Raw genomic sequence first — 19,042 nt, forward strand, 5'->3', positions numbered from 1 at the left:
GTGTTTAATCAACACACGAAATTCTTTTTCGTCCATTTTTTGAAAATCACTCGACTTCCTCGATTCAAACGAATGCCAAACACAAAGAAATAGTCCGATCTGGCTGAAACTTGGTGTGTGTTCTTCCAAGAGATGCTACTAACTAAACATAACCTCGATACGCGCCAGTGGTGCTATCTCTCTGACTTTGCACGGACTTTTCAAACGACCCTCGTAGATCTTTCTACATTTGAGTATACGTTCTAATCATGCGCAAAGCATGGAAATGTAAAATATACTTTTTGTTTTGTAGCTTTTTGGCAATTACTACCTAGCCAGCAACAAATTCTACTCATTCTACAGATTATTTACTGCAAACTTAATAAATAATTCTTAATCCTCATAAATATAAAACAAGTAAAATGCAAATTCTAATCTTGATTGTCAGTATTTTCTTTCTCATCAAGAACAATTTGAATTTGGCAAGAAATTGTCAACTACTTAATCAATAAACATCTTTAAATATTTTGAAATAATTATTCTATTAAATAAATAAATTTTCTTACTCATTTACTCAAGAAATACTCTTTAGTTCGTCGTTAACAGTTTTATGTGTAGTTAGGAATACACTGATGAAAACGTTTTAAGATTTGATCAGTCAAAAGAGGTTATCATTCATTGCTAGCTTTCGATCATTATTGGATGGAAGAAATTGTGGAGGAACCATGCAGTCGCCAATCAGATCACACAGAGAAGTTACGGGATTCTGTTTTTACTATTATAAAACTTGTTAGAAATAACTGATGTTGTCATAGTCTTTACCAAATATAAGTGCGCTAGGAAATATAAAAATTGTTACGCCTCTGCAGTTTTTTTGGTGTATTTCAATAGAAATCTTCGAACTATTTTGGTCAGAAATATCTAAACGAAAACCAAGTTGTAATTCAAATGATTCTTATTACTTTTTGAGATATTTCTTTCTCAAAATATTCGAATATTTTTTGTAACATAAGGTAAACTACAACATAAAATGGTGCGCCAAATTTTGCAAAAATTACGTTAATGGACCATTTTATTATTACAGAATTGTGTAATCAAACACATTTAAAAATATTTACCGATTGTTTGAAATGTAAGAAATAAAAAAAAAGTATATAACTAAGTATAATATATATAAAAGACGCACAGGTGTTTAACGGGCACGAGACAACAAAATGGCGGTACCCTGGCCGTATAGTTGGTGCTGAGTATTTATAGCAAGCTGAAGGCGGCTCGCCGAGAGAGAGAGAGACCCCTTCAATTTTTTTTATTGCCTCCCCACTCGGTAGTTAAATGCAGAGGGTAAACTGGAGGCTATGGTGGAGGCAGCATTCGGATGGAGCACGTGCGCTTCCAGCCCTTACTCATACTTCTACCACTAGAGTGCACTCCTGGCAGCCCTCCTCTTGTAAAAAGTATTCAATTCCACTTCTTTTTTACAACTCAACGCTACATTTTTTTTCCCCTACGTTAAAAGCTATTTACATGTATAGTAATAGTTTTGTTATCTACACTTTATGCAGGGCGAATATATAAAAAAGCCTTTTTTTTTACCCATAGTTATTCCCTCTGAACTTTAAAAGTTACTTCATAGGAACTGATTTTTTGTCTAGTTCAACCTGCGCTTACAAATTAGGCTTTAATAAAAAAAAAAAGTACTAGGTTTTACACAGCAAGTGTAACATTCACTCACTGGTAAACTCCTGTTTTCAATAATTTTTTACATACAATGAACCTGTCGAAGGTGAGCTATTAATAACAGAATATACCAAAATAAAAACCCTACCTTTTCCTCATCAGCATATTTTAAAATGGAGCCTTTCCTACTCATAAATATTTTTTAAAAATCCCTTGAAGACAATGCTGCGAAAAAGTGGCATCTTTTTGTGAACAATGTTTGGCATTTTCGTCGAAGACATCCTTATTTTAGTCAAAAAGCTACTATAAATGATATTATAGAACGCAGAATGTATAAACACATTTTACACATTACATTAGATATTTATATTTACTGTAAACAACCAAGTTAATTTGTTTAAATGGTAAACCAAAAAAAAGAACAATTACAAGAATAATTTTAAATAATTACACGTAATTTTCTCTATTTATGGATGCATCGTGGCTATTCTTCTTTTATTAAGTATTTTTCATGGATTTCAATCTTCTATATGTTACGTTCGGCCTTATTTCTGTTCAACTTTAAATCTTAATAAAACAACAAAATCTTAAAACTGGCTTCCAAACATTCTCATCACCGAACAAAGCTAAGAATGTATTTTTGACAATTTCAATGTTTTCATGGAGTATCAGTGCGTGTAAACAAGAAAAGGTAATCTTAGACGACGATTGCTAAGGGAAACAAAAGGCAATTAATTTAAAAGGGAAATCCAGATAGCCAGAAAGACATTTAACGACAGAGAAATATCGATATTATTTTTGCTTTTTGTCCCTGAAACCATTAAAATGATGGCGATTATTAAATATTATTGCTTCATTAAAAGTTATTTTTGCGTTAATCTATTGAACTTCAAAAAGATACGATTTCAGATGTAAATTAAAATATATATACAGGGTGACCAGAGTTATATGCTCCACCCACTTTTTTTTTTAAACGGCGGGAAATTTCGAAAAAATAAAAAACACGTATTTAATCATTTTTAGTCTAGTTTATTTTCAGTGATTGACCCATTTTTTTAAACCCCTGTATCTCGACATACAGCATCCAACTTTTGTTTTTCAAATGGAACGTTATACTTTTTTTTGCATATTTTTGTAGTATTTGAGCTCCTAAAAAAAACAAAAAACAAAATTTTGAAATCGGTTAGGTTTTTTCAAAAGTTATGGTAATTTAAAATATGGAAAACAAATTTCAGTTTACTGTCGAAATTACGTTATTTCTTTTAAAGAATCTGTTCAAACTGGGCAAAATCAACGGATAGGCAAGCCAAAACTCTGGACTCCCACGCTTTGCTTGTAGCAGCACTTATGGTAGCGAAGTCAAGATCTAGGCAGGCTAGAGTAATTCGACGTTTCTGATCATCGACTGAAGCCACGAGATTAAGGATACTTTACACTTTATTTTTTTAGGTATCCCCACAAAATATAGTCCATTTGGGTCAAGTCCGGAGATGGAGGTGGCCATTGGATGGGACAATGAGTCCTTTACGCACTTTTAATGGAAATTTCTGCCCAGCTAACCTCGAACCACTCTCGCCGGACAACCATCTTGTTGAAAATACATATCTATCCAACGTTGTAGATGAACATCTTCAAGCGGAACTGGCAAAATGTCTCTGAAAAAAAAGTTGGATACCTTTCACCAGTTAAGTTCTCTCTGCAGAAGTATGGGCCGATTAGTTGATTTCCTATAACTCCACCTAAACGTTCTGTAGAGGAAAACAACCTGAACGTCGAATACTTCTAGCCTGCCTAGATCTTGACTTTGCCACCGTAAGTGCTGCTACAAGCAAAGCGTGGGAGTCCAGAGTTTTGGCTTGCCTATCCGTTGGTTGTGCCCAGTTTGAACAGATTCTTTAAAAAAAAATAACGTAATTTTGACAATAAATTGAACTTTGTTTTCCATATTTTAAATTACCATAACTTTTGAAAAACCTAACCGTTTTCAAAAAAAATTTTTTTGTTGTTTTTAGGAGCTCAAATACTACAAAAATATGCAACAAAAAATATAACGTTCCATTTGAAAAACAAAAGTTGGATGCTGCATCTCGAGATACAAGGGTTTAAAAAAAATGGGTCAAACACTGAAAATAAACTAGACTAAAAATGATTAAATACGTGTTTTTTATTTTTTCGAAATTTCCCGCCGTTAAAAAAAAAAAGTGGGTGGAGCATATAACTTTGCATTGTTAAGCTTAATAAGGAAAAACAATACAGTTTTTTGCAAAACAAAAGCCGTTTTTTGACCTAAAAAATTAAAAAAAAAAAAAATCCGCAACGTAAACTGATTTGGTTTTCGGTGGATTTTGGTTTGTTTTGACCCAAATAATAAGGAGAAAATTTTTTTTTTAATGTTGGTGAACTTTTCAATTAAAATCGTTCTAGGCGAACCGTGATATATATATATTATTTAAATATCTATCAATAAAATTTATGTAAAAAGTATGTTTAGTTATTATGTTCTAAATAATTCAATAAAAACATTAAGTAAGAGAATTATTTTTTTAAGGCAATGAATCACAGCATTTCGTAAAACGGAAGAGGAAATGTACTTGCAATTGTGGTGGAAATTGTGCTCTCTATTAGACTGTGAAGAAAAATCGTTTCAACTCTTGTGGCCCGGTCCTAAATATCAAAAACTGCGCTAACAACTGGCGAGACACCATTGTTTTGGGGTTTTCCCCACTTAATTCGTTTTTTTTTCACGATTTACGTAATTATTAAATAATAATTATTGGTCATAGTACGCTGGTGTTGTTTGGTTAACATGTTAGGATACTATTTTATCAACCGAGCAAAGGACAGTGAGCTGTTAAAGGCTTCTACGAAGAAAAAAATGTAGTGACTATCTGCTGGATTCGAACCCCGGGTCTCTGCGTATTAATCCAGTACACTTAACCGAAGTGCTAATGCTTATATTCACTCACGGTATTACCGTTAATAGCATTAAATAATCGATCATGCACTGATCTTATTTAGTAAAAGTAGTTATCGAAAGAAAGGTTATAACAACCCTCAGTTCATTGCTCAATAAAAAATATGGTAAATATAGTTATTTATTTAACAAGTGTGGAAAGTAGTACTTTTCCTCACGCGAGGCAGGGTTTGCACGCACGAGCGAGCGAAGCGATGCGAGTGCAAGTGCAAATTGCCGAGTGTGAGGAAAATACTTTACACTCGAGTTAAATATTATATTTTTTCTGCAACCATTTATTAACTAATAAAATTAAAAATTTCATTTTTACAGTCTACAAAAAGTAATTTATTTATTATAAACATTTATTGTTATATTACAATTATTTACATTACTTACGTATTTACATTACTTATTACATTTTCTGCTGTTTCTTTTATTGATGGAGGAGTGTTTTCTAAACAGGCATCACAAGAATCCATTTTAAATTTCTATAAGGCAACACTATAACCTTTTTAACTGTTATAATTAAAAATATCTAATTATTTATTAAAGTATTATTTTTATTTCTATATTCCTTTCAATTTTTATTTTATTTTTTAATATTCGTTTTTTAATTATTTAGTTACGTTAAATAAGCTTATTAAAGTTTTACAGAAAATATTTTTGTTAATAACAAAACTTCTTATATCAAGGAAGAACAATAAAGTTTTTCCACTTACTTGTGCGGAAAGTGTCACTAATGGGAATTTCCCCCCACTAGTGTGGGAAGTTGGGCATTACAGAGCTGATTTTAATTGAGTAATGAGAACTTCCCTACATGGTTGCAGAAAAAATAATTTATTTGAAAGCTGATTAATGATAAAAAATAGAAATAATGATTCAAACTGACTGTGAGCTATCGAGGCCAAAGGAATTGGGTTATCACTTTGTTTACAGTCAAAATTTAGAGTGAAGTTAAAACCTTTTATGATAAGTATTCTGGTTAGGCTCAAGAACGTCTCACCGGAGAGCATAATGCACTTGCTGTTCATCGTTCAATAGCCACTTCAGCGAAAGTCAATCACAGAACTTCACATTTCTATAAGATTTTTGACGTTTCAATCTACTTCTTTTTTCAGGATTAAAAAGAAGAAGCAGAAGAAAAATAATAAATACTTATGTCCAGTGGAACAGAGCGGAAAATTCAATAGGACAGCTGGAGTGATGGTGGCTCGTCCGTATGTCAGAAGTCTGTATGCGCTTGTGTTTGGATTGGTCAACGTATTTACTGGTGATCAACGTGTCTCCAACAGCACCTGCTCTTGTCTGTACCATACTAGGAACTCATCATCTCCAATTCTCACATTTAAGGGGTATAAGTTTTTGGTTTTTTATATCTACGGCGATTTCACAAAAAACATATGCAGTACCAGGCATCAGTTATCGTAGATCTAATCTGGATACTTTTATCCAGTGTTAAGCGTAGTATAGTTCTTTTTATATTAAAGTAATTATTGCAGAGAGTGTTTCATTTCTTACGGATTTGTAAGATTGTTATTGTTACAAACCAAAAGCGAAAAAGAATTTATTTAAAAAAAATAATTATTTTACTCGAAAATATAGCCTGAAGTAAGATAAATTACAATGATGTTTTTGTGTAACACTGGGAAAGGGAAGGGATTAGCTATGAGGTTAGCATACTGGACTCCCACGCGGAGGTCCCGGGTTCGAATCCAGCAGCTGACCCTTAGATTTTCTCTTCCTAGGAGCTTCTTACAGCTCACTGTCCGGTGATGGACAGTGTTGTCTGTAACAAGAGAACACTGTCCGGAGGCCGGCAGTGCACTGGAAAAAGCTCCGGGCGCTAATAACCTCAGCTGTTGATGCGCCAAAAAAAAAAAAAAAAAAAAAAAAAAACACTGGGAAACAATTGTAAAAACAAACCAAATTAACAATTAGATTGAAATATCTCATCTACTTGATCTAAGAAAAACACAAAACTAGAATTACAGTTTAATAAAGTCTGGAAACAATTAACTACTAAATATTAATGTACAAAATTGCTCAAACTGTAATAGTTTTTGACAATTTAAAGAACACAAGTTAACTTAAGTTTCTCATTGGTTTAAGGAAGTTCATATTTAAGGAGATGAATATATTTACAATGTATGAAAAAAAGGTAAAATACAACAAAAATCTATGAATAAATAGATAATGATTGATGGAGGACATTTGCTGGTGGCACATCGGCATCATGTCTGAAACCACCGGAAAGAGTAGGAGGTCTGGAACAGATGTCTTACTGGAGAGACACGCCAACTGAACGTCATTATTGCATCGTGATTTCTGTCATTCTTCTCAATAATGTAAACATAAATCTCTCTCTAACCTGGCTAATCCAATGTAAGTTCTTTAAGTGATATAAGTTTTAATTACCGGTTAAGTTCACAATAAACTCGTTCTGAATGTGGTATTGTAAAGTTTGATCAATAATATCCTCAAATAAACTTTAAAATGGAGATCAAAATGCATCACTTTTGAGGAACTTCCTGAACAATTTCAGCGAAGAAATGTAAAAAAAAGCAAAAAACATAATCAATTTCTTAACAGAAATACAGTAGATTGTATGTACAAACAATACTGTTTTTGGAAATTACGTTTGATTTTCCCATCACGCTTGCTTGAAGAAAGATTACGAATAAGTAGATCTTTTCGTACCAAATTTTATCAATAACTGTAAAATTGGTAATCCAGAGTTAAACAATAATTAGACCAGTAAATTTTGTTATTTGACAAACTTAGGATTCAAGATTGGCGAGGAATCGTTTAAATAAAAAACAAACTCGTTTTCTTGCCAACGTTTCGACAAATATATTGTCCTCTTCAGGGCCTGTATATTACAAATACACAAATACAAACAATTCAGTAACACAGAAAATCAGTAAAAAAACAGTAATATAAAAATAAAAATACAATAAAATAAAAGAATAAAATACAGTAAATTCTTTATAATAATTGAAAATTGAATTATTGAAGCCACGTAAGTTTTCAATAATTATAAAGAATTTATTGTATTTTATTTTTATATTACTGATTTTTACTGATTTTCTATGTTACTGATTCTCTAAATTGTTTGTATTTGTGTATTTGTAATATCCAGGCCCTGAAGAGGACAATATATTTGTCGAAACGTTGGCAAGAAGACGAGTTTGTTTTTTATTTGATCGATTCCTCGCCAATCTTGAATCCTAAGCTTAACAATTTACGGTCACGAAACCTATATATACATACGAGTATTTGGCGAACAGTATATTATTATTATTTTTTGTGTATAACCACGAAGGTGTACATCTAAAGGTGGACCATAAGCAAGCGGTTTTTAAATGTAACAATGATTTACATAGAAAGTAAATAAAAAAATTGTGAAGTTTATTATTTTGGACAGGAGATGACAGCACAAGTTAGTAAGATTTGAAGTACAAAGATCATTACAGCACTGACATTTAGTCTAAACATACCTTCCGCCCTGATGCATACGAATTATAAGGACTTAAAGCACCAACATGAGTGTGTGTGTGTGTGTGTGTAAGTTGGTGGCCCTCCAGTAAGAGAAGGAGCTCCCTAAGTAGCCACAGTCTTGGCTGGCCTCTATACCAACCGAACGCGCTACCGACCACCCTATTCAAAACCTCTAAGCACCAAAAATAATGTAAAAAAAAAAGGGAATAGAGAGAAAAATGTTGAGGGGCGAGGGGCGAGTGAAAAAAAAAAAAAAAAAAATACTGCAGAAGCTGAAAGAGAGAGTAGGTTGGTAACATTGGACAGGCAGTGACCGCCACCTGGCAAACAGCTGGCCTCTACACAGATTCTCCTGGCCTCTTTGTCCTTACAACGTTTCTATTTTCTATATCATCTATCGTAGTTATGTCGTCGTGTGGCAAGGTTAGCCGTTACTAACCATTTATCGCCTAAATCAGAGCACACGTCTTCTACATTCTTCTTCCACTTCTTTACCGGAAAGATTTGCCAAAGAATGGAAAAAATTATAAAACCCCAGAAGAAGGATATGCCGCACTCTTGCGGGTTACTGGGGAAGGAAGGAACAAATATAAATAAACTTTCTCTTTCACCACCGTAAACAACTTAAGATATCCTACAAGTAAATACCCTACATTAGGAAACAAAAAAAAAAAATTAGTGTAACATTAATTCTACTAATTAGACTTGCCAATCGTTCTGTTTTGTCTGCGACTCTTTTTTGAAGATAAGATCCCGATATTTCGGGCAGTCCAAATATTTTTGATGAGGGCTATACTTCCAATTTGATAAAATGTAAATTTTAGGATATCTTTTCAGCTGGGCTAGATATTCATTAAAAGGATATTCACGGTAATGGAAGAATTGGTAGATTGGCTGAACCAACTGCAAAAACTTTATCGTTTTACGGAAAAGGTTAATGCTAGTGATAAAAATCAACAAATATTTTAATCTAATAACATGTCCAGTTTGTTTTTTTAAAAGAAGCCTCTATTTTATACAAAATGCAAATAAATAAAACTAAAGTGTATTTATAATATCATTGGCCTGCTTATTAAGATTGTACTTCTGAATTCTTTCGAAACTCTTACCAAATAGGATTTAAATATTCCATATGAAAGACAGTCTTCCAAGGGGACAAGTAGTACATTATTTTGGATAAGTTACAGTTTATTCGATGCATTGTTGCTGCTGCCCAAGTCTACGGAGCAAGAAGCTAAGAATGGTCTAAGTATTCAAGAGCCAAAGAGGTTTTCATAGTTCTCCTTCAGGTTAGGATAGGATTGAACTATCTGAGAGTTTGGTTCTGTCTAAGAACTTTCTTATTTCTGTGTCAAGTCCAAGATAGTTCTTGTTGAGTTTAAGGGTAACTGAAAATTAGTACCAGAAAATTGTTACGTTTTTTCAGCAATTAGAAGCTAGTTTTTCTCTTAAATCATGCACACATATTGAAAGAGGCTTTACTTTAGTTGTGAACAAAGTCTCCAAATTAACCCAATAGGTAAAATGATTATGGTAAATCTACTAATAATTCCCCTTAATAGGTGTAGCCAATCAAACATTGTCTTTTGGCTAAATTGTTCTAGTCTTTAAGTCTGTGACTTTTTTAATGGATTCCTATGCAATAATTATCAAGTAATGAACTACATATTAAGTTTTGGCCGCCATTTGGCTAGGTTCAATTTGACCATAGGAATATTAATAAGTTAAATCACTCACAATTCACACTCTTACCCAAAATTTATAGAAATTTACAATTTAAAAAAATTAATTCGCAGTAAATTGCGAAGTGTATTGTTTTTTACAACAATCTAAACTATCCATTCAACTATAAATCACAAAGTGTTACTATAGCGGATAGAAACATAAACTATGGTACGTAGTTTACCAAGATGATTTGACATTATCACTAAGATCATCATTGCACCTGTCCAGGTGTGGCTTCTCGCTAAAAGTTGACCACACATAATCTTAACAAAGAATCTATGAGTTTATACAAGCCGGATGGTAGTGGTTCAGGTAGTTAGGTTAGTTATATATATATATGATGTTAGTCTTTAGAGAAACACTAAGAAAGATTTGTACACCTACTTCTTTAAATGGTGACATTTCATTAACCAAGCGCATGGACAAGTTAATCTTCTGTTAAGGAACAGAGTCAGCATTGTTATTTTCTTTGGTTTCTTTAAAACGGAATATCTCAATGATGTTACACTTTCAGATCTCTGTTTCGCAAAAACGGAAAGAATGTAGTGAAATACTCTTGGTTGACTTTATCGAGCTGCAATTATTCTATGAACCTGTGAATTTATATTATGCTTGAATTTAGGAATTGAGAATACTGTTTCTGGTTTTTGACTTAAGTCTATGGTTTGTTTATCTTTTCAGTTTACGCACCACCGAAGCAATTCTCAATTGTCAGTTACTTGTCAAAGCAGCGTATGTTCATGTTTAAAACTATTTATGGTGTTTATTGTATGATTTGATGGTGTCATATTTATGTAAGAATTTAGAACTTCACAATGGGTATTTTTATTTAGTTAGCTCATACTCCCTTAACCAGTTAAGCGCGTTTGACGTGTATCCACGTCAAACCAAATCTCTTTTACGGTGCGTTCGACGTTTATACTTGTTGTGAAAAATATAAAATTGCCATTAAATATAAAAACTCGAGATTTTAATAAAATACAATAGGAATATTATTTGGTGGGATGTTTCCTTTATCTTACCAATAGAACTGCTAAGTATTTTGTACGTTGGGGCTTGGTGGGAGTCAGCCAAATGATACGAGGGTCGTTTGAAAAGTCCGTGCAAAAATAAAAACTACTTAATTTTTTGGGGTAAATCTTTTTTATTTTTCAACATTGTCTCCTTTTAGGCTTATAAACTTCGTCCAACGCTGCTCTAGTTTGTTGATCCCTTCCGAATAATAGGATTTGTCCAAGTCTGAAAAATAGCCATTCGTTTCTGCAATCACCTCCTCGTTTGAATAAAATCTTTTTCCCGCCAGCCATTTCTTCATATTGGGGAACAAATAGTAGTCCGAGGGAACCAAGTCTGGAGAATAGGGGGGATGTGAAACGAGTTGGAACCCTATTTCCATTAATTTTGCGACCACAACTGCTGAGGTGTGAGCTGGTGCGTTGTCGTGATGGAAAAAGACTTTTTTGTGGGCCAATCGTGGGCGTTTTTCTTGCAGCTCGGTTTTCAAACGGTCCAATAACGATGAATAACATGCACCAGGAATAGTTTTACCCTTTTCCAGATAGTCCATGAGGATTATTCCTTGCGAATCCCAAAAGACAGTCGCCATAATCTTTCCGGCCGAAGGAACGGTCTTCGCCTTTTTTGGCGCAGATTCCCCCTTGGTAACCCATTGTTTAGATTGTTCTTTGGCCTCAGGAGTGTAGTGAAGTATCCATGTTTCATCCACAGTGACGCAACGACGCTTAAAGTCCTGCGGATTCTTGTGGAACAGCTGCAAACCGTCCTTGCAACACTTCACACGATTTCGTTTTTGGTCAAGCGTGAGCAATCGCGGCACCCATCTTGCGGATAGCTTTGTCATGTCCAAATGTTGTTGCAAAATATTATGTACCAGTTCATTCGAGATGCCCACTGAACTAGCAATCTCACGCACCTTCACTCTTCTGTCATCCATCACCATATCATGGATTTTATCAATGATTTCTGGAGTAGTAACCTCAACAGGGCGTCCAGAACGTTCAGCGTCACTTGTGCCCATATGGCCACACCGAAAATTTTGAAACCACTTATAAACTGTTCTAATCGAAGGTGCAGAGTCACCATAATGTTTATCAAGCTACTCTTTAGTCTCCTGAGGCGTTTTGCCTTTCATAAAGTAGTGTTTAATCAACACACGAAATTCTTTTTCGTCCATTTTTTTGAAAATCACTCGACTTCCTCGATTCAAACGAATGCCAAACACAAAGAAATAGACCGATCTGGCTGAAACTTGGTGTGGGTTCTTCCAAGAGATGCTACTAACTAAACATAACCTCGATACGCGCCAGTAGTGCTACCTCTCTGACTTCGCACGGACTTTTCAAACGACCCTCGTAAGTGGTTGGTACATGTTAGGTCTCCGCATTAGAGATTGGGGAATTAGGCACACCGCTCTCAACCCTTGTGCAATGCCGTTTTTACCTCTTAGATAGAGATTCAGTCCTCAGTACGAGCATGATTTCATTTTGCACAGAATTCAAAAAGCTCTTTTCTTCCTTGTAAAAAGCTCTTGCATCCCTAGTTGACTAGGAGCAATGCATACGTGAAGCGGTGCAAGATTTTTGAATGAGCACAGAATGCTCTGTAATCTCAAACCCCGAGAGATTGCAGTAAAAGTCGCTTGAAGTGACTATTACGACGACATTGTAAACTTTTGATTGTTTTGCCCTGCGTTCGACGTGTATACACGTCGTTATCTGATTTTAATTCCGCACACTGTGTGGGGGGGGGGGGGGTTAAAAAACTAAATTCCACGCTTAACTGGTTAAATTCTCCGATGTATTTTAAATTTATATGTTTCTTAAAGTAATATTGTATTATATCACTTGTATTAATACTGCTTACAGTTCATTTTTTAATTCGTTATCTTGGAGTATATTTTCTTTATGACATCTTAAGATATTTTTATAGATCTAGAGATCCAGAACATTAATTTTTATTAAATGGATGTGTAATTTAATTGATCAATATTTTTACAAGATAGTCTTATTAACATCAGTTTCTAGCCGGTGTAGTTTTGCTCTTAGCCTAAGTACTTAACCAAAATGTGCGTCTGTCTGATAAAGATGTATTTCTTCTGCAGAAAAAGCTCCTCTAACTCTCCTTTAGAACTGTACCACCCTCTTGCCACCCCTAGCTTCTGAAAGATCACCCTCTTAGAGCAGCGCAAGAGGTGGTTAAATGTAGAAAAAGTTGGTCGATAAAGATACACATCTTTTCTTTTTTTTTTTCTTTACACACGCACATCCGCGTGCGTGCACGACCCGTGTGTGTGTGTATCTTCTCTCTCCCCTTCTCCAACTATCTCACTTTATCACCTCCACAAATATAGAAACAGTGTGGATTCACTGAGTTATCTACATTTTCCCTATTTCAGTTCTGTGTACACACGACCAGCACGAGCTCTAGCAGCACAAAAAAATGTAAAGAATGGTTAAAAGGTGTTACACAATACTAGGACAACATAGCGGTCCCAGTTTAAACAGTTTTTCTTCTTTTTTATATCCATTCACTATCTGCAGAGGTCCTGGGGCCGCACAATAGAGGAAAACACTGAACATACTGGACTCCTCTATCTTCAGACTAAAAGTATAACTTTGACATAAGGGTTCCAAGTACTCTCTCTTCCCATAGCTATGATAATGATCACTCTGAAAAAGTTTTATTTAGCATAAGCAATAAGGTATGTTTTTTTTTTACTTCAAAACTAGAGATAGCTTAAGAAAAACCATAAGACTTTTTAAGATAACATCTTTTTCGTCATTGTGATTCAATTTACTTGAGGTAAGGTTATCTCTACGGGTTATCTAAACATTTTGTAGCACCAAAGCTGAAAGCGAGGGGGACGGAAACTTTTCAAACTTTTTTGCAATAAATTCGGTTTAAACTAAAAAATGTAATTTAAAGAAAACTTAGATTATAATCTTTTAAAAAACCAAAAAACTAGGATGCACATTCAACTAAATCCCCTTGCCATCATTTCCACGGTTTTTTTTCTAACTTTGAAGTTTTACTAAAAGTTATATGTTATAGATGAAATCCAGCATTTTCTAATTTTTTTTTGCTTTTCTTCAACCTTGTTCGTTACTAGTCTCTTCCAAGCCCCACTTATTTATACGATGTACGAGGGTCGTTTGAAAAGTCCGTGCAAAGTCAGAGAGATAGCACCACTGGCGCGTATCGAGGTTATGTTTAGTTAGTAGCATCTCTTGGTAGAACACACACCAAGTTACAGCCAGATCGGTCTATTTCTTTGTGTTTGGCATTCGTTTGAATCGAGGAAGTCGAGTGATTTTCAAAAAATGAACGAAAAAGAATTTCGTGTGTTGATTAAACACTACTTTATGAAAGGCAAAACGCCTCAGGAGACTAAAGAGAAGCTTGATAAACATTATGGTGACTCTGCACCTTCGATTAGAACAGTTTATAAGTGGTTTCAAAATTTTCGGAGTGGCCATATGGGCACAAGTGACGCTGAACGTTCAGGACGCCCTGTTGAGGTTACTACTCCAGAAATCATTGATAAAATCCATGATATGGTGATGGATGACAGAAGAGTGAAGGTGCGTGAGATTGCTAGTGCTGTGGGCATCTCGAATGAACGGGTACATAATATTTTGCATCAACATTTGGACATGACAAAGCTATCCGCAAGATGGGTGCCGCGATTGCTCACGCTTGACCAAAAACGATATCGTGTGAAGTGTTGCAAGGACGGTTTGCAGCTGTTCCAGAAGAATCCGCAGGACTTTAAGCGTCGTTTCGTCACTGTGGATGAAACATGGATACATCACTACACTCCTGAGACCAAAGAACAATCTAAACAATGGGTTACCAAGAGGGAATCTGCGCCAAAAAAGGCGAAGACCGTTCCTTCGGCCGGAAAGATTATGGCGACTGTCTTTTGGGATTCGCAAGGAATAATCCTCATCGACTATCTGGAAAATGGTAAAACTATTACAGGTGCATATTATTCATCGTTATTGGACCGTTTGAAAACCGAGCTGTAAGAAGAACGCCCACGATTGGCCCACAAAAAAGTCCTTTTCCATAACGACAACGCACCAGCTCACACCTCAGCAGTTGTGGTCGCAAAATTAATGGAAATAGGGTTCCAACTCGTTTCACATCCCCCCTATTCTCCAGACTTGGCTCCCTCGGACTACTATTTGTTCCCCAATATGAAGAAATGGCTGGCGGGAAAAAGATTTTATTCAAACGAGGAGGTGATTGCAGAAACGAATGGCTATTTTTCAGACTTGGACAAATCCTATTATTCGGATGGGATCAACAAACTAGAGCAGCGTTGGACGAAGTGTATAAGCCTAAAAGGAGACTATGTTGAAAAATAAAAAAGGTTTACCCCAAAAAATTAAGTAGTTTTTATTTTTGCACGGACTTTTCAAACGACCCTCGTATACTCGTATTTTTTTACACTACCTTCCTAACATGTATTCTATGTAAATATGAATATAAATATTTTCTCATTTTATCAAGGAATATTGACTTTTCTGTGCTATCTTGGAAAAGCTTTGTTGTCACGCTTCCTTCAACGGAGTAATTTTACTATGGTGAAGCAAAGAATCAATAAAGTCATCAATAAAGTCCAAAATCAAAGATTTAAGTAAGTTAAATCACATTATGTGCGTTTAGAGAAAGTTAAGTAAGTTAATTTTAATTTTTTTAGGTAATAATTTCATTCTGTTATGCTTACAGTTGTTGGGAACGTTAGCGAGGTTTAGTTATGGTTTCTAAGGCACTAATTAATTGTCATTTTTATAATAAAAGATGTTGAGAGCAAATATTCTTATTGGTAGCCATTATAAGTATAAGTATAATTTTTATTTGTTTTCAGCGTATTATCCTGTACAAATGGTGTTTTGGTTACAATGTAATTTGCATGTCATAAAATTAAACTGAAAACCAAAAGTATATTTTTTCTTATTAAAACTGTCCGGTAGGACAGTTGTATAAGGGTTGATCGTCAAAAACTGCACGAAAAAGCGTAACGTTGAAAAACACCCAACTTTGACAATTTTTTTCTCTTTTTCTATAAAAGATAAAATTCCCAAATTTTCTTTAAAATATAGGGCAAACCCTCCTTTATCACTGTAATTTTTTTGCAACAACCCAGATCTAATAGTTTTCGAGAAAAAAGTTGCCGAAAATGAGCAAATACGGCATTTTCAGAAATTGTTGTTGTTGTTGTTCTTGTTCTTGTTCTTGTTCTTGTTCTTGTTCTTGTTGTTGTTACCTTTTTTGTAAACTGCGTAGCGCCTAAACGCGCGAACCGATTTTCATGAATGAGGTGTCATTCGATTCGGAATTTTATGTAGATGTGCCTTTTGGGGGTCTCGATGCTGTACATTGAATGGGAGAGGAGTTAGCCCCCTTTATGTAAAGCCCCCTCCAAAATTATTATTACTAATTACTCTGTAAATCTTGGCCTGATTTTGATAAAATTTGGTAGGATGATAGGGTTATGGCTTCCCTACGTAACATTAAAGCGACGATCTGCTCTTACACTTGTTAAGGGGAAGTATAGCAATCGTTTCAAATTATCGACAAGTGAACCGATTTTCATGAATGAAGTGTCAATCGAATCGAAATTTTGTACAGATTTGAACTTTAAAAGTCTCGACGCCGTGCCTCATAAGGAGGGGAGTTCGCCCCACCCAAATAAGGCCCATTCTAAAACTATTATTACCAATATTTCTATATCGCTTATGCCGATTTTGATAAAATTTAGCACGAAGAAGTGGTTAAAGCTCCTCTACGTGGGTGTAAAGTGCCTTCATGCTCTTACACCTACTAAGAGGAAGTATTGCAATCGATAAAATTATCACTGAGTGAACCGATTTACATCAATGAATTGTCGTTCGATTCAAAATCTTTGCTTCTCAGCCTTTTAGGGAGAAGTACTGTAATCGCAGTTTATTTTTCTTACTCCTCTTAAAAGGAAGTACTTAAATCGCAATTTAATTTTGCTATTTACGTACAAATACCTTCCTATTTTATTCAAAACGCTTTCTCAAAAAAGTTGTTATTGAGGATGGCAACTATAATCATTCTTTAAAAAGATCTCTCCAATGGTAGTTATGGTTCCGACTTAACACCTTATCAGGTTATAATGATAGAATTGCTTATTCTAAATTTTAAAAAAATCTGTGAAGCAGATAAGTAACTTTGTAAAATAGACAAAAAGGAAAATCTATCCAAAAGGTACAAAAATCTCTTTAACAAAAACTTACAGCTTAAAAAGTTAAGTATAAGGGTTGATTAAACGCCAAAAGGTACACAAATCAGCAAGTACCCAACATTTCATTAATACTTCATTGATATTATTTAAGTAATTTTACTGCATTAATTTTCATTAATATTTTTTAGAATTCATTAGATGTCACAGACCCTTATGCTGGCCAGTTCATTCATAATATTTTTTTGTTATAATTATGATAAAATGTATATTATAACTTCGTTATTAAATAGGTACTTTATTTTAAGTGTATTCCAAATTATTCTTCTGATTTATCTTTAATATGCTTTATTCTGAAGTTGTCACATATATGTTCATGCATGTTAAAGTAGAAAAAGACAAAGTTAGAGTCGGCTACTGATTAAATTTGAATCTCGGAGGATTTAAAACAATATTTTAGTATTGAATTCGTCTTACCGAAATATTCGTGAGCACAAATAACACACAGTTAATAACAAGTAGATTGTGCAACAGTAATTATTCATTTCTCAATTGTAATTTAATTTAGTCCCCCTAATTTTATTTATGCATATTTTATTTATTTTATATTACATATATACCTAGAAGAATACCTAGTTTGAGAATGTAATTGAAGAAAACTATATTATTTGCGGATAAAGCCAGATTATTTATTACTTATTATTATAAACGTTTGACTACTACATAAAGTAACAATTACATTAATCGAAGAATGAACTTATATATTTTTGTTTAAAAATAAAAATAAATAAATAAAATAAGCAAAATCATTGATGTATTTTGGTGTAAGCATTTTTTAAAAACAGTTTTTGAATTTTTAGCCTCATATTTTTTATGATTTTTTTTTTAACCTGTGATTAATAGTTTGATTATTATAGATAAATAGATACTACAATCAATCTACAGTGCTACTTGAACATATATTTTGTAGATGAAAATGGCCAGCATAAGGGTCTGTGACATCTAATGAATTCTAAAAAATATTAATGAAAATTAATGCAGTAAAATTACTTAAATAATATCAATGAAGTATTAATGAAATGTTGGGTACTTGCTGATTTGTGTACCTTTTGGCGTTTAATCAACCCTTATACTTAACTTTTTAAACTGTAAGTTTTTGTTAAAGAGATATAAAAGATAACTGCACTAATGACAAAACAAAATAAAAGACTAAATAAACAAAATAAAAGACAACTAATGGAACTAAAATTTATAAAGAAAAATAACAAACTGCTCTTTAATTTTCAATATTAATAATAAACTCTCTAATTTTTAATGAAGACATCATATAGTAGTACAGGTTATTAAATTTAGTAAGACTGTCTATAACTTCCCCGTTATAGTGCTCAATTTTAATAAATTCTGATAAATATTTGTTTATTGCAGATCTAAATGATGGATGCAGAAAATGACGTACTAGTGTCTAGGGCACCAAGATTACAGCAGCTTCAGTGATTGTCCACATTGAATCTGAAAAGACAGCCTTTAAAGATCACACGACAATTATCAGGATGCTCTCGCCTCAGTTGACTTACAATCTTTTGCTTCAAAATACTACCTCTATGTTCTAAATACCATTCTCTTTTACCCAAGTTACTGACTATCCTATATAAAGGATGAATACTAGAGATTAAAGCAGAAGATATGTCAACCGAGAGGTTGTGATTTCTAACCTTTTCCAAAACATTAGAAATTTCTTTAGTCAGACAGGAGTTACTACCAGGTTCAAGAAAATGTTGAGCACCAAAACGAGTCAAATTATATTTCAACTGGGAGTACCAATTGTATTTGAAATTATTACTTGGGTTGCGATCTAATTATCTAAAGAAATTAACCTCTTCATACACATCTTTGGCAATCTTTTATTACCCATCTGAACAACCCTGGACCGACCAGTTTAACATTCTCTTAATGACTTCACATTCAAATAGGTA

This window comes from Rhodnius prolixus, unplaced genomic scaffold, assembly GCF_049639745.1.
Source record: "Rhodnius prolixus isolate KJV_2025 unplaced genomic scaffold, Rpr scaffold_9, whole genome shotgun sequence".
NCBI classification, from domain to species: Eukaryota; Metazoa; Arthropoda; class Insecta; order Hemiptera; family Reduviidae; genus Rhodnius; species Rhodnius prolixus.